At 40.4% G+C, this 25,608-nt stretch overlaps 1 long non-coding RNA gene across 1 annotated transcript; it reads left to right on the top strand.

The window, feature by feature from the left end:
• Window positions 1-7,971: 7,971 nt before the first annotated feature.
• Window positions 7,972-17,047, top strand: LOC127911318 (uncharacterized). Its single transcript, XR_008077849.1, has 2 exons — window positions 7,972-8,736; window positions 14,110-17,047. It is a non-coding gene; the product is annotated as an uncharacterized LOC127911318 (long non-coding RNA).
• Window positions 17,048-25,608: the final 8,561 nt, after the last annotated feature.

Raw genomic sequence — 25,608 nt, 5'->3', positions numbered from 1 at the left:
TGGCAAGAATTCCATATAATAATTTTAGCTGAAAAGCACAAAGTCTTGAATCTTGCGTTGTTTTATATATCAACTCATACACCCTGTACCATACACCCTGTACCGTACACCCTGTACCGTACACCCTGTACCGTACACCCTGTACCGTACACCCTGTACCATACACCCTGTACCATACACCCTGTACCGTGGAATCGGTACATCAAAAATCTCTTCCAAACTATTTTGCAATCTGTATGGCACAGTTGTCAACATCCTGGTCCTCAAATGAAGCTGACATACTTTCCTATTTATGCTATTTTTATTCCTCCTCCAGTATTGATCCTTTATATTGGGCAGACAGACCAGTTCCCTACCTCCTCCTCCAGTATTGATCCTTTATATTGGGCAGACAGACCAGTTCCCACCCTCCTCCTCCAGTATTGATCCTTTATATTGGGCAGACAGACCAGTTCCCACCCTCCTCCTCCAGTATTGATCATTTATATTGGGCAGACAGACCAGTTCCCACCCTCCTCCTCCAGTATTGATCATTTATATTGGGCAGACAGTTCCAGTTCCCTACCTCCTCCCTCTGCCACCTGCCTCCTCCAGTTTAGATCCTTTATATTGGGCAGACAGACCAGTTCCCTACCTCCTCCCGCTGCCACCTGCCTCCTCCAGTTTTGATCCTTTATATTGGGCAGACAGACCAGTTCTCTACCTCCTCCCACTGCCACCCTCCTCCTCCAGTATTGATCCTTTATATTGGGCAGACAGACCAGTTCCCTACCTCCTCCTCCTACCTCCTCCCACTGCCACCTGCCTCCTCCAGTATTGATCCTTTATATTGGGCAGACAGACCAGTTCCCTACCTCCTCCCGCTGCCACCTGCCTCCTCCAGTATTGATCCTTTATATTGGGCAGACAGACCAGTTCCCCTCCTCCTCCAGTATTGATCCTTTATATTGGGCAGACAGACCAGTTCCCTGCCTCCTCCCGCTGCCACCTGCCTCCTCCAGTATTGATCCTTTATATTGGGCAGACAGACCAGTTCCCCTCCTCCTCCAGTATTGATCCTTTATATTGGGCAGACAGACCAGTTCCCTACCTCCTCCCGCTGCCACCTGCCTCCTCCAGTATTGATCCTTTATATTGGGCAGACAGACCAGTTCCCCTCCTCCTCCAGTATTGATCCTTTATATTGGGCAGACAGACCAGTTCCCTACCTCCTCCAGTATTGATCCTTTATATTGGGCAGACAGACCAGTTCCCTGCCTCCTCCCGCTGCCACCCTCCTCCTCCAGTATTGATCCTTTATATTGGGCAGACAGACCAGTTCCCTACCTCCTCCCGCTGCCACCTGCCTCCTCCAGTATTGATCCTTTATATTGGGCAGACAGACCAGTTCCCTACCTCCTCCCGCTGCCACCTGCCTCCTCCAGTATTGATCCTTTATATTGGGCAGACAGACCAGTTCCCTACCTCCTCCTGCTGCCACCCTCCTCCTCCAGTATTGATCCTTTATATTGGGCAGACAGACCAGTTCCCTGCCTCCTCCAGTATTGATCCTTTATATTGGGCAGACAGACCAGTTCCCTACCTCCTCCCACCTGCCTCCTCCAGTATTGATCCTTTATATTGGGCAGACAGACCAGTTCCCACCCTCCTCCTCCAGTATTGATCCTTTATATTGGGCAGACAGACCAGTTCCCACCCTCCTCCTCCAGTATTGATCCTTTATATTGGGCAGACAGACCAGTTCCCTGCCTCCTCCCGCTGCCACCCTCCTCCTCCAGTATTGATCATTTATATTGGGCAGACAGACCAGTTCCCTACCTCCTCCCGCTGCCACCTGCCTCCTCCAGTATTGATCCTTTATATTGGGCAGACAGACCAGTTCCCTGCCTCCTTCCGCTGCCACCTGCCTCCTCCAGTATTCATCCTTTATATTGGGCAGACAGACCAGTTCCCTACCTCCTTCCCCACCCTCCTCCTCCAGTATTCATCCTTTATATTGGGCAGACAGACCAGTTCCCTACCTCCTTCCCCACCTGCCTCCTCCAGTATTCATCCTTTATATTGGGCAGACAGACCAGTTCCCTACCTCCTTCCCCACCTGCCTCCTCCAGTATTCATCCTTTATATTGGGCAGACAGACCAGTTCCCTACCTCCTTCTCCAGTATTGATCCTTTATATTGGGCAGACAGACCAGTTCCCTCCCTCCTCCTCCAGTATTGATCCTTTATATTGGGCAGACAGACCAGTTCCCTACCTCCTCCTGCCCTCCTCCTCCAGTATTGATCCTTTATATTGGGCAGACAGACCAGTTCCCACCTGCCTCCTCCAGTATTGATCCTTTATATTGGGCAGACAGACCAGTTCCCACCCTCCTCCTCCAGTATTGATCATTTATATTGGGCAGACAGACCAGTTCCCTACCTCCTCCCACTGCCACCTGCCTCCTCCAGTATTGATCCTTTATATTGGGCAGACAGACCAGTTCCCTACCTCCTCCCACTGCCACCTGCCTCCTCCAGTTTAGATCCTTTATATTGGGCAGACAGACCAGTTCCCTACCTCCTCCCACTGCCACCTGCCTCCTCCAGTATTGATCCTTTATATTGGGCAGACAGACCAGTTCCCTACCTCCTCCTACCCTCCTCCTCCAGTATTGATCCTTTATATTGGGCAGACAGACCAGTTCCCTCCTCCTCCTCCAGTATTGATCCTTTATATTGGGCAGACAGACCAGTTCCCTCCTCCTCCAGTATTGATCCTTTATATTGGGCAGACAGACCAGTTCCCTACCTCCTCCCACTGCCACCCTCCTCCTCCAGTATTGATCCTTTATATTGGGCAGACAGACCAGTTCCCTGCCTCCTCCAGTATTGATCCTTTATATTGGGCAGACAGACCAGTTCCCTACCTCCTCCCACTGCCACCTGCCTCCTCCAGTATTGATCCTTTATATTGGGCAGACAGACCAGTTCCCCACCTCCCCCCACTGCCACCCTCCTCCTCCAGTATTGATCCTTTATATTGGGCAGACAGACCAGTTCCCTACCTCCTCCCACTGCCACCCTCCTCCTCCAGTATTGATCCTTTATATTGGGCAGACAGACCAGTTCCCTACCTCCTCCCGCTGCCACCTGCCTCCTCCAGTATTGATCCTTTATATTGGGCAGACAGACCAGTTCCCTACCTCCTCCAGTATTGATCCTTTATATTGGGCAGACAGACCAGTTCCCTACCTCCTCCCGCTGCCACCTGCCTCCTCCAGTATTGATCCTTTATATTGGGCAGACAGACCAGTTCCCTGCCTCCTCCAGTATTGATCCTTTATATTGGGCAGACAGACCAGTTCCCTACCTCCTCCCGCTGCCACCTGCCTCCTCCAGTATTGATCCTTTATATTGGGCAGACAGACCAGTTCCCCTCCTCCTCCAGTATTGATCCTTTATATTGGGCAGACAGACCAGTTCCCCTCCTCCTCCAGTATTGATCCTTTATATTGGGCAGACAGACCAGTTCCCTGCCTCCTCCCGCTGCCACCCTCCTCCTCCAGTATTGATCCTTTATATTGGGCAGACAGACCAGTTCCCTGCCTCCTCCCGCTGCCACCTGCCTCCTCCAGTATTGATCCTTTATATTGGGCAGACAGACCAGTTCCCTGCCTCCTCCCGCTGCCACCTGCCTCCTCCAGTATTGATCCTTTATATTGGGCAGACAGACCAGTTCCCTACCTCCTCCTACCCTCCTCCTCCAGTATTGATCCTTTATATTGGGCAGACAGACCAGTTCCCTACCTCCTCCCGCTGCCACCTGCCTCCTCCAGTATTGATCCTTTATATTGGGCAGACAGACCAGTTCCCTACCTCCTCCCACCTGCCTCCTCCAGTATTGATCCTTTATATTGGGCAGACAGACCAGTTCCCACCCTCCTCCTCCAGTATTGATCCTTTATATTGGGCAGACAGACCAGTTCCCACCCTCCTCCTCCAGTATTGATCCTTTATATTGGGCAGACAGACCAGTTCCCTGCCTCCTCCCGCTGCCACCCTCCTCCTCCAGTATTGATCATTTATATTGGGCAGACAGACCAGTTCCCTACCTCCTCCCGCTGCCACCTGCCTCCTCCAGTATTGATCCTTTATATTGGGCAGACAGACCAGTTCCCTGCCTCCTCCCGCTGCCACCTGCCTCCTCCAGTATTGATCCTTTATATTGGGCAGACAGACCAGTTCCCTACCTCCTCCCACCTGCCTCCTCCAGTATTGATCCTTTATATTGGGCAGACAGACCAGTTCCCTGCCTCCTCCAGTATTCATCCTTTATATTGGGCAGACAGACCAGTTCCCTACCTCCTCCCACCTGCCTCCTCCAGTATTGATCCTTTATATTGGGCAGACAGACCAGTTCCCCTCCTCCTCCAGTATTGATCCTTTATATTGGGCAGACAGACCAGTTCCCACCCTCCTCCTCCAGTATTGATCCTTTATATTGGGCAGACAGACCAGTTCTCTACCTCCTCCCACTGCCACCCTCCTCCTCCAGTATTGATCCTTTATATTGGGCAGACAGACCAGTTCCCACCTGCCTCCTCCAGTATTGATCCTTTATATTGGGCAGACAGACCAGTTCCCACCCTCCTCCTCCAGTATTGATCATTTATATTGGGCAGACAGACCAGTTCCCTACCTCCTCCCACTGCCACCTGCCTCCTCCAGTATTGATCCTTTATATTGGGCAGACAGACCAGTTCCCTACCTCCTCCCACTGCCACCTGCCTCCTCCAGTTTAGATCCTTTATATTGGGCAGACAGACCAGTTCCCTACCTCCTCCCACTGCCACCTGCCTCCTCCAGTATTGATCCTTTATATTGGGCAGACAGACCAGTTCCCTACCTCCTCCTACCCTCCTCCTCCAGTATTGATCCTTTATATTGGGCAGACAGACCAGTTCCCTCCTCCTCCTCCAGTATTGATCCTTTATATTGGGCAGACAGACCAGTTCCCTCCTCCTCCTCCAGTATTGATCCTTTATATTGGGCAGACAGACCAGTTCCCTACCTCCTCCCACTGCCACCCTCCTCCTCCAGTATTGATCCTTTATATTGGGCAGACAGACCAGTTTCCTACCTCCTCCTACCCTCCTCCTCCAGTATTGATCCTTTATATTGGGCAGACAGACCAGTTCCCACCTGCCTCCTCCAGTATTGATCCTTTATATTGGGCAGACAGACCAGTTCCCACCCTCCTCCTCCAGTATTGATCATTTATATTGGGCAGACAGACCAGTTCCCTACCTCCTCCCACTGCCACCTGCCTCCTCCAGTATTGATCCTTTATATTGGGCAGACAGACCAGTTCCCTACCTCCTCCCACTGCCACCTGCCTCCTCCAGTTTAGATCCTTTATATTGGGCAGACAGACCAGTTCCCTTCCTCCTCCCACTGCCACCTGCCTCCTCCAGTATTGATCCTTTATATTGGGCAGACAGACCAGTTCCCTACCTCCTCCTACCCTCCTCCTCCAGTATTGATCCTTTATATTGGGCAGACAGACCAGTTCCCTACCTCCTCCCACTGCCACCCTCCTCCTCCAGTATTGATCCTTTATATTGGGCAGACAGACCAGTTCCCTGCCTCCTCCAGTATTGATCCTTTATATTGGGCAGACAGACCAGTTCCCTACCTCCTCCCACTGCCACCCTCCTCCTCCAGTATTGATCCTTTATATTGGGCAGACAGACCAGTTCCCTACCTCCTCCTACCCTCCTCCTCCAGTATTGATCCTTTATATTGGGCAGACAGACCAGTTCCCTACCTCCTCCTCCAGTATTGATCCTTTATATTGGGCAGACAGACCAGTTCCCTACCTCCTCCTGCCCTCCTCCTCCAGTATTGATCCTTTATATTGGGCAGACAGACCAGTTTCCTACCTCCTCCTGCTGCCACCAGCCTCCTCTATTTTTGGGGTAATCAATTGGTTGTACTCTTGTATTGAGCAGACCTTCCCATACAATTCTGATAACTCCATGAAAGACATAACTCTACCATTACAATTTATAATATAATTTAAGAACAAAATACCTTTTCAAACATCTTTCCCATAAATACAGGTATTTTATCAACCAGCATATTAGAGTTTGAGCCATAACATTTGTTCAATCTTTTCATGGGGGGGGTGAAATTGAACTGGACTTGTTCTCTTCCTCACTGTCTCAAATCCTGTCTTCAGTCAGGTCAGTTTATACATGCCGTAGTGGCCGAGCCCACAGCCAGTCTCCAAGTTCCACCCGTCTCTATAGATAGTGTACTGTCAGCAGAGAGAAAGCCGATTCCCACAGCCAGTCCTAAGGTTTGGAAGAAGCTCATCACCATTCCAACGTGCTCCGCCAGATCTTGTGGCACCACGTTGGGCCCGTAGATCCTACCCAGGAGACACGAGGTCGTGGCTGAAGAGGACGATGTGGAGGTGGTCTCTGGGCTGGAGGTTACACAAAGATAATATTAAGACATGTTGCTAAACAAAATAATAGAAATTAAAGGTTGCAAAGTGTGATCCTATTCTGTACATTGAGGAGCCTGGTCAAAAATGGAATAGAATAGAGTGCCATTTGGGACAGAACCAAAGCTTCAACTTATGTTCAAGTGAGTGCTGATCTTCTTGGTAGCTACAGAGACGCGTTGCTATAAGACAAAGAAAATGCAAACAAAAACTTGAATTGAAAATTGACAAGAGAGTGCTGGCCTTTAAAACTAATCTTTGTGGTGATCGAGGGCCCAGACTGAAGAGAAGACAACATGCTGTCCTGGTTAACAGACTGAAGAGAAGACAACATGCTGTCCTGGTTAACAGACTGAAGAGAAGACAACATGCTGTCCTGGTTAACAGACTGAAGAGAAGACAACATGATGTCCTGGTTAACAGACTGAGAAGACAACATGCTGTCCTGGTTAACAGACTGAAGAGAAGACAACATGCTGTCCTGGTTAACAGACTGAGAAGACAACATGCTGTCCTGGTTAACAGACTGAAGAGAAGACAACATGCTGTCCTGGTTAACAGACTGAGAAGACAACATGCTGTCCTGGTTAACAGACTGAGAAGACAACATGCTGTCCTGGTTAACAGACTGAGAAGACAACATGCTGTCCTAGTTAACAGACTGAGAAGACAACATGTAGTCCTGGTTAACAGACTGAGAAGACAATATGATGTCCTGGTTAACAGACTGAGAAGACAACATGCTGTCCTGGTTAACAGACTGAAGAGAAGACAACATGCTGCCCTGGTTAACAGACTGAAGAGAAGACAACATGCTGTCCTGGTTAACAGACTGAAGAGAAGACAACATGCTGTCCTGGTTAACAGACTGAAGAGAAGACAACATGCTGTCCTGGTTAACAGACTGAAGAGAAGACAACATGCTGTCCTGGTTAACAGACTGAAGAGAAGACAACATGCTGTCCTGGTTAACAGACTGAAGAGAAGACAACATGCTGTCCTGGTTAACAGACTGAGAAGACAACATGCTGTCCTGGTTAACAGACTGAGAAGACAACATGCTGTCCTGGTTAACAGACTGAGAAGACAACATGCTGTCCTGGTTAACAGACTGAGAAGACAACATGCTGTCCTGGTTAACAGACTGAGAAGACAACATGCTGTCCTGGTTAACAGACTGAAGAGAAGACAACATGCTGTCCTGGTTAACAGACTGAGAAGACAACATGCTGTCCTGGTTAACAGACTGAAGAGAAGACAACATGCTGTCCTGGTTAACAGACTGAAGAGAAGACAACATGCTGTCCTGGTTAACAGACCGAGAAGACAACATGCTGTCCTGGTTAACAGACTGAAGAGAAGACAACATGCTGTCCTGGTTAACAGACTGAGAAGACAACATGATGTCCTGGTTAACAGACTGAAGAGAAGACAACATGCTGTCCTGGTTCACAGACTGAGAAGACAACATGCTGTCCTGGTGATAGAGGAAAATATAGTTTAGATGATCAAATGTATACTTTAATGATTAGAACCATTCATGCTAATACTATATTTGTTATGATCTGAAAAGTATGGGTTCTTAATTGTACTGTTACTGAAAATGTAAGCAGAAATGAATTGTGTCTGTGTCTCCTGGGAAAGTTTTGAAGCAGGGATAAGATAGTACTTCAAACAGATAAGAATGTTTTGGTTGGATTCCATTAGCAGAGAGAAGTATATCCTTTAGGCAGGTTGGAATGTAGTTTATGAGGGGAGTGAAACTATCTCCAGGACTGAATACTGCGCCATTGTACGGCTGGGAGAGGGGGTGTAACTGATGACGTCATTTTATGTCTTCTTCAGATTTAAAATGTAATGTTCTTTGTATTTTGGGTCAGTACTCATCAAGAATAAATGCTGAACTTGTTTTTTAAGACTGGTCTCTGCTAATTCATGCAAATGATAAACTTACAACTTATCATGAATTAGAAATGAGTGCGAATTTGATTGGCTTTGATAATAAAACATAAGGGAATTTAAAAATTCCTCTATCAATTTGGTCCTTCGAGACGGATCTAAACATCTCTCTCTGTGCCTGGGGGTAGTAAGCTGGAAAATCGTGCACGGACGAGTTCGACTCGTTTTACTAAAGACCTGACCTCTGAATTGAGGTTAAAAATTGAAACAGGCCTGCGTATTACCACAGAGGACAGAGAGAGTGACTAGATACAACGAACATTGCTTTCCCAGTCGGCGATAAGGTCAGTATGTTTTATTCTTGATTAAGGGAGAATGATTTAAATTATCATAGAGTGATTTAAGTTGTTCTCATTTTAAAAGTCAACTCTACAAATAGGCTATGCTTGGAGCGACATTGTAGTTCAAAGTCCTATAGAGAACAGGGATTACTGTATAGTTTTACAGTGATCACTGTATACGGGTGAAAACTAAATGTCAGAGTGAGCGATGAATGGACGGGGGGGGTCTTTCCCGGTTTTTAGTAGTCGGTGTTCTTGATAGTGAAAAGTGATCGTGTGGTTGAGGTTCCGTGGGAAGAAACGGAACAGGTGATTTTATGCCATCAGCTTTCAAGAATAGACACTGCAGGATTGGTTTTGGGACTGGCCTCGATCCATTTGTCTTCGGTCAACTTTACAAGCAGGTTGTATTTGGGGCGATATTTCAAGTTAAAAGTCCTAAAGGAACGAGGATTACTGTATACGGGTGAGTTAAATGTCAGATTGAACAATGTATCCAGCGGAGAGACGGAACAAGTGACCCCATAGATATATAGTAGATTATGGGGAACAATTGAGTTGCTTTTCCGTTGGTCATTTTCAATCAACTCTACAGATTACGCTATATTTGGGGCGATATTAAGTTCAAAGTCCTATAGGAACATTGATCATGTATACGGGTGAAAACTAATATCAGATTGAACGACGAGTGGACGGAGACTCTTGAGACTCCGTCTATTTGTCTTCGGTCAACCCTACAAATAGGCTGATTTGGAGCGGCAATCTTAGCAAAAGTCCTAAAGGAACAGTAATGTATCGTATACGGGTGAAACTTAATGTCAGGCTTCAGTAAATGAGGATCCCAATAAAATAGATATTAACCATAAGGTGTTAGATATTGGAATTACTAGGCGTAAGTAGATAAGGATTCCAATAAAGAGAAATTAACATAAAGGGTTGAAAATTGGAATTAGTAGGAGGGGCAGGAATTTACTATAATGGGTAGTAACCCTTCTAAACTGCTTTCTGAAGAGACGGAAGATTACCGTTATATGAAACAAAAAAGATAGAAGGAATGTAGATTTCTGTCCTAAATGGGGAAAAAGGTATGGTCTTGACGGACGCCTAGATGTCGAAAAGTTAGAATTCCTGGTAAAATAAATACATAAGGAATGTGGTAATAATGTGAAAAAGAAAAATACAAGATGTTTTAATTGTAACAAAATTGGGAGTGTAACACTCCACGAAAAAAAAAAATCATCAACAGGTTGTAATTTAACTGTAGGGAAGTCAGAGGCGACAATCGAGTAAAGAAAGGGAACTGAGGAAAAACTTTGGGCGTTTAAATTTGGGCTATTTTCTGTTGTCTAGATGTCGGAGTAACAAATACAATTAACTGTGAAAAAGGGGATAACGGAGAGATACAATACAATTCCAGCCTGCCTGGACGTTATGGCTATTTATGAATCAATTGACATGAGAAGTTTAAAACAAAAACAGGGTACGTTAAATGTTGGGGTAAATTAAATTGAGAAGTTCGGTTGGGTTTACTCTGATTATAATTTAAAACTGAACTCAATCGGAATAGGGAATATATATTTTACAAAGGCGGGCAGATTTGTGTCTATAGCCAAGCAACGGAATTGCTAGACACTCAAATGGGGCTATATAGTGCAGCGCTTTTGACTATAAATTAGGTAAGAATAGTTTAATCGTAAGAAGTTGTGATTGTTTTTCTGATTATTGATGTTTGGTTAAGGTAACGCCAGTGAATTTGAACAAAAAAGTAACGTATTCTAAAAACGATCTGGTTTCCGTTCTCATTGCGGGGAACAAATGATAAGTCTTATCTTAAAGGGACAGTGCACGGTAATCACAGTGGTTTGAGTGTATGACAGTGGGAAAAAATATATATATATATTGTAGGACGACAATTCGAAGAGAGAAAAATAAATTACATGATACATCAAGAGATTTAAAACGAACGATGTGAAGGGATCATAAGAATTATTGGGTGTCGTTGTAGGAGTAAATTCCCTGTTCCCAGAGACAAGGCATTCTCTGCATTTTCGCTAATGCTGGTCTGAGTTGTAATTAGACAAGTGAATAATCTATTGGGAATAGAGTTGTAATTAAAATACTAAGTCAAAGACGAGACAGGTATTTAGAGCAAAATGGATTCTAAATGATAACAAAGAGACAATTATGATTTATGCCCATCGAAAAGATTTTATAAAATTGGCGAATTTAGAGACGATTGGTTGGGGTGGTAAATTATAATTCAGAATTTGAACAGATGTGACAAATTAGGTTTGGTTAATCGAACAATAATTATTTACAATTCATTTGAAGTCGCTACGAATTGGCAGATTGAGCGCTTGATGATGACGTCACTAGCACGACACTTTTGTCACCAGAAAACTGGCAATAACGGAGCAAACTGTATGGCTATTAGAGTGTGTATCGAGGCTTCGAGTAAACCTTTCAGAAGTTGAGATAAAAGTGTTTTGTTTATTTGTTTATTGGTTATAGTCAATTTTTGGGTTTGATTTAACTTAGTTGAACAGTGTGTTCTGGCGGGTTTAGGTAGAACTCTTTGTTCCGGAACGGATGAAAGTTACCCAAGATAAGTAAATTAAAGGAGCCATGAGAGAATGCGAATGCATATTTATTAAATATCGGGGATTAAATTACGGATTCCTTACACTGTGAAATGTATGACATTTGCGGCAGAGAGAAAAAGTAATGCATTGGATAATAATGTTATCGGGTTAATTGTATCTAAAGGTAGCATGGTCATTTAAGTAAACATATCCGTAGACGATGTTTAAAACTTATGATTAATGATTTGAGTCAAAGGGGAATTATCATTAGGTTTAGTTATAGTTCACTTATTGAGTTTCTGATTCGAAATAGCATTAGGGAATGATAGTTAGGGGTGTGGTGGCACACTTCAGAGGCCTCCTGGGATTATAACTTTGGGGAGAGAAGCTTTAAACGACCAAATTGAAAAAGGTCTGCAAATTATACACATGGAACAACTGTTAGAACTGTTTGTTTAGTGCAAGGGTATTTTAAAGAGACAGGCTCACATATGGAACCGTATGAGATGTTTTTTTATGGGTTTGAATTATACAGGGGACTATTTCTATTCAAAAGATAAAGGGTTCTTTATGCCTAATATGGTATGACCTTTTGACCTTATCATGACTGGCTCCCAAGGTCTGATCAGCCTCGGGGGAGAGTCATTTGTATAATGAATGGGGTCATATTGAGTTACTAGTATTAAGGTAAATTCATTAGAAATGAAGCAGTTTTGTTTGAGGGTTAGAATTACGGTTTGAACCGCAAATGAGAAAGTGGTTCAGGATTCTGTCTTATAACATTAGCTGTGAAGTTTTTTGAATGGGCTATTAGGGATTTGGTATTGTAACAGAGAGAAAGTCATATTTATCATTGAGAATAAATAGTGGAAGATAACATATTTAGAGCCAACAGGGCAGGGAAGAAATTGAGATATTTTTGTTTGGTTTTAACACTCGGTTACAGGAGTGTCAAAAGACGGGAGACATTACCTGTGTAATAGGGGAGGGGTCCGTATGATAACCTACTTGGGACAGTTTTGGGACTGGAGAAGAGGATATCTTATAGCATAGGGGACCCCACAAAGGTGGATAGGCTTTCCATGATATGGGGGAAACCTGGGAGCACTGTTGAACTTTGTAAAGGTGATGAAATCCTACTAACCATCAAAACTATTAAGCTCTCTGATGCAGGCACTTGCACCCCCGGACTGCAAGGGACCGGGACAGACACGATGGGTGTGTTTTCTATTAAGGTACTGCCAAAACCGGAGGTCTCAGACGGATCGGGCGGGGCCAGACACACTCCTCTATCACCCCTGGACCGAACCTGTCACCACTATGCTAAAAATCCCATTCAGGCCAGATGGTAGTATATCTAAGGGCCTTAAATGGGCTTGATGCACTATCTGCTGAGATGAGGACCATGGCGGGGGTAGAGGAGTCTGACTGTCCACCCTGGTTGGGAGACTGGTTTGGTAAGTATACCGGTATGGTGGTTACTGGATTTCTGACCCTAATTCCTGTATTATTTACTGACTGAGGATGACCCATGTATGTTTGTTCTCCCTGTCGTGAAGGGTGGCATGGTGCCCACCTGATGCTGGATAAGAATAGCTGAGAGGACCAGATGGGGTATAAGAATGCTTTGTTCTGCTTTACTCTGTTTTCCAGGACCAAAGTTTTATTCCACACTTTGCAACACATTAAACCCATGTTATTGTCAGATAGAATACTGAGGGTCCCCAAGGAGAGGGCTTGTTAGTGTAGGAAGGATTTTTAATATGGTTAGCATCTATTAGATTATAAGTTTTTAAATAGTATTATATTTAACAGGAATATAGGACATCTATGAGGAGTTAGGATTATTGTTGGGATTAAGATAGATTGATTAAGGAATTTGAAGAAAAGCCGCTCATAGACATTTTTTTTCTAAAAGAGGGTCCATGGGTTTGTAGTTCCCATGTAGTTCAAATTTGGAAAACATGAGAAACATACAGAGGAGCCCTCCCCCGCACCGCAGAGACCTTGAAGGTGGGAGAGCAGAGAAGTTAGAGGGGGGGCCAGGAAGAGCAAAGATAACATAGTGGGTAAATAAGTTACTAAATGGGTCAGAATGGGAGCTGTAGATAGAGGAGGTATTTGGCATAAAGGGAATCTACCTGTTTTACCTAAGTCACTGTTTAAATATGGGGATGGTAGGAATGGTTAAACAGCACTTTGTAGCATATGGAATAACTAACTATTTTAAAAACTTTTGCTCACGGTGTACTATATTGAATTAACTAAGAGTGAAAACAAGAAGTGTTGTTTAACAATAATTGATAAATATACCAAATGGGTAGAAGCGTTTCCTACATCCTCAGCAGACGCAGAAACAGTGGCTAGAGCATTATGTCAGGAGATAATTCCGCGATTCGGATTACCAGAAAACTATTTATAGCGACAATGGTTCCCATTTTTCTAATCAAGTAATTGATCATATAGGTCAGAAATTGGATATAAATATGAAGAAACATTGTTCTTATCACCCCAAAGCGCTGGCCTTATCGAGAACATGAATCGATCGGTAAAAGGTTGATTAAGGAAAACACACCTAAGTACTGGAATGAACTGGATAAAATGCCTGCCCATAGTGTTAATGACTATTAGAATAACCCCTGATAGGGAGGGGCTATCTCCATTTGAGAAGGTTTTGGTAGACCCTATAGAATGTCCCAATTAGGGCGATTGGAGGAAGCAAAGGTAGAAATAGAAAGCAGTATGGTGGAACACATGAGGAGGTGGTTCATTAATCAAACCCGTATGTCAAAAGTTTTATGCCCAGCAGGAGAACTACAGAGGGAGGTGGCACACGAGATTCAACCAGGAGACTGGATCTGGATCCGATCACTGAAGATAAAAAAAAAAAAAAATGGAAGCAGCCTCGGTGGGAGGGACCATTCCAAGTACTACTGGTGACTGCCTTCGCTGTGAGAATAGCCGAAAGAGCTACCTGGGTACATGTCACACATTGTAAGAGGGTGGGTCATACTGGCACTGTCGAGCGGTCACAGGAGGAGGAGAGGAACCGTGACCCATATGGAACGGGGTCAAACTCCTTCTGAAGATTCCCTATACCTGACCTTTCCCCAGCTGTGAGCGTTCATAGAAGTGAAGTGATGGCTTGGCCTCTGGCTGTTGATATGTTCTCGGGGAGAGGTTGAGGCTTCACGTGTGCACTGACCGTCCTGAGCTGTTTTATTGTGGGGGCCATATTCCTGATTCACCATGATCCCCGGAAAGTGCCAAAGAGGATAATTTGACTCATGTGCTAGATGAGGGAAATGGGATGTTACCTAAGATTCTCAGAAGGTCACTGAAACAAAATAGTAAGGAAATGAGGGTGGAATTGGGCAAGGATCTCTCAGTAAAATTTTGTGTAGATCAATTGGGATCTTTCACCCCTTGGCAGTCTAGAACCATGGGACTCTATGGGAAATATTTGTGTAAATCATCCTGTAGGTCGTGGAGCCAGGTCATAGCTCACACTGAAAGAGATGGCTATGTAAACCCATACACTCAATTTGGTTGGAATGGATTCAATATACGGCCAGATCAGTGGCTAAAGATGAATGTTATGCAAAACCACAGTTAACAACTATCCCTTTCCCACTGAACGGAATTAATTCCCCTAAGGGAATGGCATGTATGGTAAAGCTGTTCATGAAAGCAGGAATGCCAAGTAATGATAGCTGTATTGATTTACACTATTTATATCTCCAGGTTCCATTTAAATCAAGACTTCCTCCCTTTACCGTGACGAGAGGAGAATATTACTGTTTGGCCAGATACAGTACACACGGGAAATACGTGGGGGAAGTTGGTACCTGCAATAAGACAGAGAATATTACCACTGACGAGACCATGTCTGATTTGACAGGCTGGTTGAACTCTGGAGATTTCAAAATGTTGAAGGTGGCCAGGGCTGACATAGTGGTCCTTCTGTAGCTCAGTTGGTAGAGCATGGCGCTTGTAACGCCAGGGTAGTGGGTTCGATTCCCGGGACCACCCATACGTAGAATGTATGCACACATGACTGTAAGTCGCTTTGGATAAAAGCGTCTGCTAAATGGCATATATATCTGGTGGTTGTGCGGGGGAATGAATTTGTGGCCGGTATTACCGACTGATTGGACTGGACTATGTGCTCTAGTACATATAGGAATGCCTTTTACACTCATACAACACCAAGACATGAAGTTAGTCAAACGAGAGAGAAGGGATGCTCCATCGGGGTCTTTTGACGACAGAGTATATATTGATAACATTGGGGTTCCACGAGGGGTGCCGGATGAGTTCAAGGCAAGAAATCAGATACTAGCAGGATTAGAGTCAAGTATTTTTTGGTGGTCTACTCTCAATAAGAATGTAGACTGGATTAATTATATTTATTATAATCAACAGCGCTTTATCAATTATTCCAGAGATGCGATTAAAGGGTTGGCAGAACAGACTGAAGCAACCAGTCTGATGGCTTGGCAGAATAGAATTGCATTGGATATGTTATTGGCTGAAAAGGGAGGAGTATGTGTGATCTTCGGGAACATGTGTTGTACTTTCATCCCGAATGACACAGCTCCGGACGGATCTGTGACCAAAGCCTTAGCTGGTTTGACCACCCTGGCTCACGAGTTGGCAGAAAACTCTGGGGTGGATCCTTCCCTGACTAATTGGTTTGATAGTACATTTGGAAAATGGAAAAGTGTTGTAATCACGGTGTTTTGGGCTGTATCTACCTGTATGACTGTTTTAATTTTATGCGGCTGTTGTCTAATTCCCTGTGTGCGAGGCCTTGTTTCCAGGACTCTGGAAAGATCAATGACCCAACAGATGGTGCGTTATGGGCCGTTTCCAGATTCTGACCTGTGGAGGACTGAAGGCATGTCTACAGAGGAAGTGGACGAATCCGGATCTGTCATTTGTGGGGAATTTATGTTTGATGAGGCTAGTGTTGAGATAAAGGGGAATTAGATTGTAATTGGTTTCCATGATTAAACTGTTTTTTTTTAATGAAGGTCGTGACGAAAATCCGGAAGGAAGAGTAATGATTCTGATGTAGATTTAAAAACAGTTGGAGTTAAGGTTAGAATTGATTAATGAAATGTGGAGAGTTGGCTAAACATTTATAATTGATTTGTTGATTATTTGTCTATTCATATGATAATCTGATAAACCTCTATAAAAAGGTTAGTTAAGTTCGTTTATACTTTCATTTTTTATGATTAAATAAAACTAGATGTAGAATTGAATGTATAATATTTGATCAAAGGGAGGATTGATAGAGGAAAATATAGTTTAGATGATCAAATGTATACTTTAATGATTAGAACCATTCATGCTAATACTATATTTGTTATGATCTGAAAAGTATGGGTTCTTAATTGTACTGTTACTGAAAATGTAAGCAGAAATGAATTGTGTCTGTGTCTCCTGGGAAAGTTTTGAAGCAGGGATAAGATAGTACTTCAAACAGATAAGAATGTTTTGGTTGGATTCCATTAGCAGAGAGAAGTATATCCTTTAGGCAGGTTGGAATGTAGTTTATGAGGGGAGTGAAACTATCTCCAGGACTGAATACTGCGCCATTGTACGGCTGGGAGAGGGGTGTAACTGATGACGTCATTTTATGTCTTCTTCAGATTTAAAATGTAATGTTCTTTGTATTTTGGGTCAGTACTCATCAAGAATAAATGCTGAACTTGTTTTTTTAAGACTGGTCTCTGCTAATTCATGCAAATGATAAACTTACAACTTATCATGAATTAGAAATGAGTGCGAATTTGATTGGCTTTGATAATAAAACATAAGGGAATTTAAAAATTCCTCTATCACCTGGTGAACAGACTGAGAAGACAACATGCTGTCCTGGTTAACAGACTGAGAAGACAACATGCTGTCCTGGTTAACAGACTGAAGAGAAGACAACATGCTGTCCTGGTTAACAGACTGAAGAGAAGACAACATGCTGTCCTGGTTAACAGACTGAGAAGACAACATGCTGTCCTGGTTAACAGACTGAAGAGAAGACAACATGCTGTCCTGGTTAACAGACTGAAGAGAAGACAACATGATGTCCTGGTTAACAGACTGAAGAGAAGACAACATGCTGTCCTGGTTAACATACTGAGAAGACAACATGCTGGTATCTGATTGATATAAATGTAATGGTATCTGATTGATATAAATGTAATGGTAACTGATTGATATAAATGTAATGGTATCTGATTGATTGATATAAATGTAATGGTATCTGATTGATTGATATAAATGTATTGGTATCTGATTGATATAAATGTATTGGTATCTGATTGATATAAATGTATTGGTGTCTGATTGATTGATATAAATGTAATGGTATCTGATTGATTGATATAAATGTAATGGTATCTGATTGATTGATATAAATGTAATGGTATCTGATTGATATAAATGTAATGGTATCTGATTGATATAAATGTAATGGTATCTGATTGATATAAATGTAATGGTATCTGATTGATATAAATGTATTGGTATCTGATTGATATAAATGTATTGGTATCTGATTGATATAAATGTAATGGTATCTGATTGATATAAATGTAATGGTATCTGATTGATATAAATGTAATGGTATCTGATTGATTGATATAAATGTATTGGTATCTGATTGATTGATATAAATGTATTGGTATCTGATTGATTGATATAAATGTATTGGTATCTGATTGATTGATATAAATGTATTGGTATCTGATTGATTGATATAAATGTATTGGTAACTGATTGATATAAATGTATTGGTGTCTGATTGATTGATATAAATGTAATGATATCTGATTGATTGATATAAATGTAATGGTATCTGATTGATATAAATGTAATGGTAACTGATTGATATAAATGTAATGGTATCTGATTGATATAAATGTAATGGTATCTGATTGATATAAATGTAATGGTATCTGATTGATTGATATAAATGTAATGGTATCTGATTGATATAAATGTAATGGTATCTGATTGATATAAATGTAATGGTATCTGATTGATATAAATGTAATGGTATCTGATTGATATAAATGTAATGGTATCTGATTGATTGATATAAATGTAATGGTATCTGATTGATTGATATAAATGTAATGGTATCTGATTGATATAAATGTAATGGTATCTGATTGATTGATATAAATGTATTGGTATCTGATTGATTGATATAAATGTAATGGTATCTGATTGATTGATATAAATGTATTGGTATCTGATTGATTGATATAAATGTAATGGTATCTGATTGATTGATATAAATGTAATGGTATCTGATTGATTGATATAAATGTAATGGTATCTGATTGATATAAATGTAATGGTATCTGATTGATTGATATAAATGTAATGGTATCTGATTGATTGATATAAATGTAATGGTATCTGATTGATTGATATAAATGTATTGGTATCTGATTGATATAAATGTAATGGTATCTGATTGATATAAATGTAATGGTATCTGATTGATTGATATAAATGTATTGGTATCTGATTGATATAAATGTAATGGTATCTGATTGATATAAATGTAATGGTATCTGATTGATATAAATGTAATGGTATCTGATTGATATAAATGTAATGGTATCTGATTGATATAAATGTAATGGTATCTGATTGATTGATATAAATGTATTGGTATCTGATTGATATAAATGTATTGGTATCTGATTGATATAAATGTAATGGTATCTGATTGATTGATATAAATGTAATGGTATCTGATTGATATAAATGTAATGGTATCTGATTGATATAAATGTAATGGTATCTGATTGATATAAATGTAATGGTATCTGATTGATTGATATAAATGTATTGGTATCTGATTGATATAAATGTATTGGTATCTGATTGATTGATATAAATGTATTGGTATCTGATTGATATAAATGTAATGGTATCTGATTGATATAAATGTAATGGTATCTGATTGATATAAATGTAATGGTATCTGATTGATATAAATGTAATGGTATCTGATTGATTGATATAAATGTATTGGTATCTGATTGATATAAATGTATTGATATCTGATTGATATAAATGTAATGGTATCTGATTGATATAAATGTAATGGTATCTGATTGATTGATATAAATGTATTGGTATCTGATTGATATAAATGTATTGGTATCTGATTGATATAAATGTAATGGTATCTGATTGATATAAATGTATTGGTATCTGATTGATTGATATAAATGTAATGGTATCTGATTGATATAAATGTAATGGTATCTGATTGATTGATATAAATGTATTGGTATCTGATTAATTGATATAAATGTATTGGTAACTGATTGATATAAATGTATTGGTGTCTGATTGATTGATATAAATGTAATGGTATCTGATTGATTGATATAAATGTAATGGTATCTGATTGATTGATATAAATGTATTGGTATCTGATTGATATAAATGTAATGGTATCTGATTGATATAAATGTAATGGTATCTGATTGATATAAATGTAATGGTATCTGATTGATTGATATAAATGTAATGGTATCTGATTGATATAAATGTAATGGTATCTGATTGATATAAATGTAATGGTATCTGATTGATATAAATGTAATGGTATCTGATTGATATAAATGTAATGGTATCTGATTGATTGATATAAATGTATTGGTATCTGATTGATTGATATAAATGTATTGGTATCTGATTGATATAAATGTAATGGTATCTGATTGATTGATATAAATGTATTGGTATCTGATTAATTGATATAAATGTATTGGTAACTGATTGATATAAATGTATTGGTGTCTGATTGATTGATATAAATGTAATGGTATCTGATTGATTGATATAAATGTAATGGTATCTGATTGATTGATATAAATGTAATGGTATCTGATTGATATAAATGTAATGGTATCTGATTGATATAAATGTAATGGTATCTGATTGATATAAATGTAATGGTATCTGATTGATTGATATAAATGTATTGGTATCTGATTGATATAAATGTAATGGTATCTGATTGATATAAATGTAATGGTATCTGATTGATATAAATGTAATGGTATCTGATTGATATAAATGTAATGGTATCTGATTGATTGATATAAATGTAATGGTATCTGATTGATTGATATAAATGTAATGGTATCTGATTGATATAAATGTAATGGTATCTGATTGATTGATATAAATGTATTGGTATCTGATTGATTGATATAAATGTAATGGTAACTGATTGATATAAATGTATTGGTATCTGATTGATTGATATAAATGTAATGGTATCTGATTGATTGATATAAATGTAATGGTATCTGATTGATTGATATAAATGTAATGGTATCTGATTGATATAAATGTAATGGTATCTGATTGATTGATATAAATGTAATGGTATCTGATTGATTGATATAAATGTAATGGTATCTGATTGATTGATATAAATGTAATGGTATCTGATTGATATAAATGTAATGGTATCTGATTGATTGATATAAATGTAATGGTATCTGATTGATTGATATAAATGTATTGGTATCTGATTGATATAAATGTATTGGTATCTGATTGATATAAATGTAATGGTATCTGATTGATTGATATAAATGTATTGGTATCTGATTGATATAAATGTAATGGTATCTGATTGATATAAATGTAATGGTATCTGATTGATTGATATAAATGTATTGGTATCTGATTGATATAAATGTATTGGTATCTGATTGATATAAATGTAATGGTATCTGATTGATTGATATAAATGTAATGGTATCTGATTGATATAAATGTAATGGTATCTGATTGATATAAATGTAATGGTATCTGATTGATATAAATGTAATGGTATCTGATTGATTGATATAAATGTAATGGTATCTGATTGATATAAATGTATTGGTATCTGATTGATTGATATAAATGTATTGGTATCTGATTGATATAAATGTATTGGTATCTGATTGATATAAATGTAATGGTATCTGATTGATATAAATGTAATGGTATCTGATTGATATAAATGTAATGGTATCTGATTGATATAAATGTAATGGTATCTGATTGATTGATATAAATGTATTGGTATCTGATTGATATAAATGTATTGGTATCTGATTGATATAAATGTAATGGTATCTGATTGATATAAATGTATTGGTATCTGATTGATTGATATAAATGTAATGGTATCTGATTGATATAAATGTAATGGTATCTGATTGATATAAATGTAATGGTATCTGATTGATATAAATGTATTGGTATCTGATTGATATAAATGTAATGGTATCTGATTGATATAAATGTATTGGTATCTGATTGATATAAATGTATTGGTATCTGATTGATATAAATGTATTGGTATCTGATTGATATAAATGTATTGGTATCTGATTGATATAAATGTATTGGTATCTGATTGATTGATATACATGTCATGGTATCTGATTGATTGATATAAATGTAATGGTATCTGATTGATATAAATGTAATGGTATCTGATTGATATAAATGTATTGGTATCTGATTGATATAAATGTAATGGTATCTGATTGATATAAATGTAATGGTATCTGATTGATTGATATAAATGTAATGGTATCTGATTGATATAAATGTAATGGTATCTGATTGATATAAATGTAATGGTATCTGATTGAGTTGACATGTTAACTTTCAATCTCCACTACAGACAACATTAATGATGTTCTCGTTAAACTAGGAAATATCATTTATTACATAAAAAGTATATTTAGTTACAGGTTAAGAAGGCTAGATGCTTTATTTACAATGGGCAGTTTTACAGAGTTAAATGAAAACAAATGCATGTCTGTTTTTCTAGTAACAAAATGACACGGTTTCGGATCATAATCAAAAGCGTATTTCTTGTTTTCTCTTTGACCAGACAGCAATGTGGAGGAGGCAGACGCAGTTCTAGGCATCGTCCTTTTGGGGGCGCCATCGAACATCAGCTGTCTCCCACCCCCAGGGGAAAGAATGGACCGGTGGATGCATGACATCTGATCTGAAGTCAGCACACCCCGGGCCTCTCAGAGCAGACCTACTTCTAGCCAACCTCACCTCTGCATCACACAGTTCAAGGTTTAGGAGAGGGAGAGGGAGAGAGAGAGAGAGAGAGAGAGAGAGAGAGAGAGAGAGAGAGAACAGTACTCCGTAGTACTCAATAGTACTTCGGTAGTACTTCAGGGTTCCACGGTCTGTGTTTCAGATGTCGTTTTCCGTTGTAAAGGATCCTAAAGGAGAGCAAAATGTTCGTCATCATCGTCCTCTTGCTCCTCCTCCTCTTCATCATCGTCCTCCTCCTCCTCCTCCTCTTCATCATTGTCCTCCTCCTCCTCCTCATCCTTGTTTTCTATTCTTCTTAGTAGCTCTGTATTCCATAGTCAGCACTTCTGATCTAGTTACTCCCACAGAGCGAAGCCCCATTAATTGAATATACCACCTTAAGTGAGGACTTAACTCATCAACCCTGTGTGTGTGTCTATTTGCCTTGATCTGAACTCTCACAGAGAAAAATATATATATACACATAGGGATTGGAACCAAACATTCACTGTTTTTGTTTGTTTGTTTGTACTTGCATAGTACTGTAGCTTAGGTACAGCGATATGACACAGAGCTGTCGAGATATGAGACACACACAGACAGACGGAGATCAACCAATCATTTTCTGTCCATTCATTTCGCACAACAACAGTGAAATGGTTCATCATTTCCTTGGAGAAGAGGAAGTGAATATAATGTGCCTGTGTTTTGGTTTCTGCGGTCTCAGAAAGTCTGCATCCCAAATGGCACCCTATTCCCTATATAGTGCACTACTTTTGACCAGCGCCCATAGGACCCACAGTAGTGCACTATTTTAGACCAGGGCCCATAGCATCCATAGTAGTGCACTATTTTAGACCAGGACCCATAGCATCCATAGTAGTGCACTACTTTAGACCAGGACCCATAGCATCCATAGTAGTGCACTACTTTAGACCAGGGCCCATAGCATCCATAGTAGTGCACTACTTTAGACCAGGGCCCATAGCATCCATAGTAGTGCACTACTTTAGACCAGGGCCCATAGCATCCATAGTAGTGCACTACTTTAGACCAGGGCCCATAGGACCCATAGTAGTGCACTATTTTAGACCAGGACCCATAGCATCCATAGTAGTGCACTACTTTAGACCAGGGCCCATAGGACCCATAGTAGTGCACTACTTTAGACCAGGGCCCATAGGACCCATAGTAGTGCACTATTTTAGACCAGGACCCATAGCATCCATAGTAGTGCACTACTTTAGACCAGGACCCATAGCATCCATAGTAGTGCACTACTTTAGACCAGGGCCCATAGCATCCATAGTAGTGCACTACTTTAGACCAGGACCCATCACATCCAAAGTAGTGCACTATAAAGGGAATAGGGTGCCATTTGGGATGCATCCTCAGCGTTTTTGAATACTTTTTGGCTTCTAGGGATAATAATCCTAACGTACTGGAGATAGAAATATAAAGTATTTGAACAATAAGCACAGACATCCTGCTGTGTTTGACAGTAATGATTGGAAAAACAATATTCTGACAACGCAAGAAGTAGCAAGAAGTAGCATGAAGACCCTGACCAGAAAGCAGATGGTTAAATAATAATATAATGACAGAAGAAGAAGAACAAAGAGAAGGAGAACAAAGAGAAGAAGAACAAAGAGAAGAAGAAGAAAGAGAAGAAGAAGAAAGAGAAGAAGAAGAAAGAGAAGGAGAAGAAAGAGAAGAAGAACAAAGAGAAGAAGAAGAAGAAGAAGAGAAGAAGAAGAAAGAGAAGAAGAAGAAAGAGAAGGAGAAGAAAGAGAAAAAGGAGAACGAAGAGAAGAAGAAGAACAAAGAGGAAGAACAAAGAGAAGAAGACGAACAAAGAGAAGAAGAAGAACAAAGAGAAGAAGAAGAACAAAGAGGAAGAACAAAGGAAGAACTTTGAGAAGAGTACAGACACAGTATTGAAAAGGAGTTTCAACCACTTTGAGAAGAGTACAGACACAGCATTGAAAAGGAGTTTCAACCACTTTGAGAAGAGTACAGACACAGCATTGAAAAGGAGTTTCAACCACTTTGAGAAGAGTACAGACACAGCATTGAAAAGGAGTTTCAACCACTTTGAGAAGAGTACAGACACAGCATTGAAAAGGAGTTTCAACCACTTTGAGAAGAGTACAGACACAGCATTGAAAAGGAGTTTCAACCACTTTGAGAAGAGTACAGACACAGCATTGAAAAGGAGTTTCAACCACTTTGAGAAGAGTACAGACACAGCATTGAAAAGGAGTTTCAACCACTTTGAGAAGAGTACAGACACAGCATTGAAAAGGAGTTTCAACCACTTTGAGAAGAGTACAGACACAGCATTGAAAAGGAGTTTCAACCACTTTGAGAAGAGTACAGACACAGCATTGAAAATGACCAATCATATAAGCAAACATTTGTTTTGCTGGTTCCTCCTTTGTGCCCCTAGTGTATCGTACGTCTCCACTGTGGCTTTTTACTAGAATAAAACCAAAGGGAACTCAATGACCAATATCACTGTGTTGTACCTGTCCACTGTGTTACCATTGTACAGTATAGCAACATAAACAGCTCAGTAATCATCATAAAACACAACTGAGAAAACATCATCATAACAGCGATGACATCGTATAACGGTAATGACATCAACGAATGACAAGTAAATGTTAAGAAAGAAAAAAAGAACGATCCACAAATATGAGAGAGGAGAGAGAGAGAGAGAGAGAGAGAGAGAGAGAGAGAGAGAGAGAGAGAGAGAGAGAGAGAGAGAGAGAGAGAGAGAGAGAGGGGTGGTCTGGCTGTAGATGTGTCTGTGATCTGTCCGCGTATCCGAAGCCTGAGGGGTTTGAGACAGACAGATCCACACTGCCTGCCGCTCACTGTGTGTGTGTGTGTGTGTGTGTGTGTGTGTGTGTGTGTGTGTGTGTGTGTGTGTGTGTGTGTGTGCGCGTGCGTGTGTGCGTGCGTGTGTGCGCGTGCGCGTGTGCGTGTGTGTGTGTGTGTGATTGCATGAGTGCCTGGCATTTTTGAAGGTCTTCAAGCAGTGTGGGGTTTATGTACAAATAAACAGAGGGAGGTAGGCCTCAAGGTGAGCCTGGGTATGTGTATGTATGTATGTACTGGGTATGGGTATGGGTACTGGGTATGTGTCCTTGTGCATATCCATAGGCAAGTATTGGTTTAATTTTCT

Source organism: Oncorhynchus keta, chromosome 24 (assembly GCF_023373465.1).
Source record: "Oncorhynchus keta strain PuntledgeMale-10-30-2019 chromosome 24, Oket_V2, whole genome shotgun sequence".
NCBI lineage: Eukaryota > Metazoa > Chordata > Actinopteri > Salmoniformes > Salmonidae > Oncorhynchus > Oncorhynchus keta.
The sequence above is the reverse complement of the archived record's forward strand: the minus strand, read 5'-3'. Positions and strand labels throughout refer to the sequence as shown.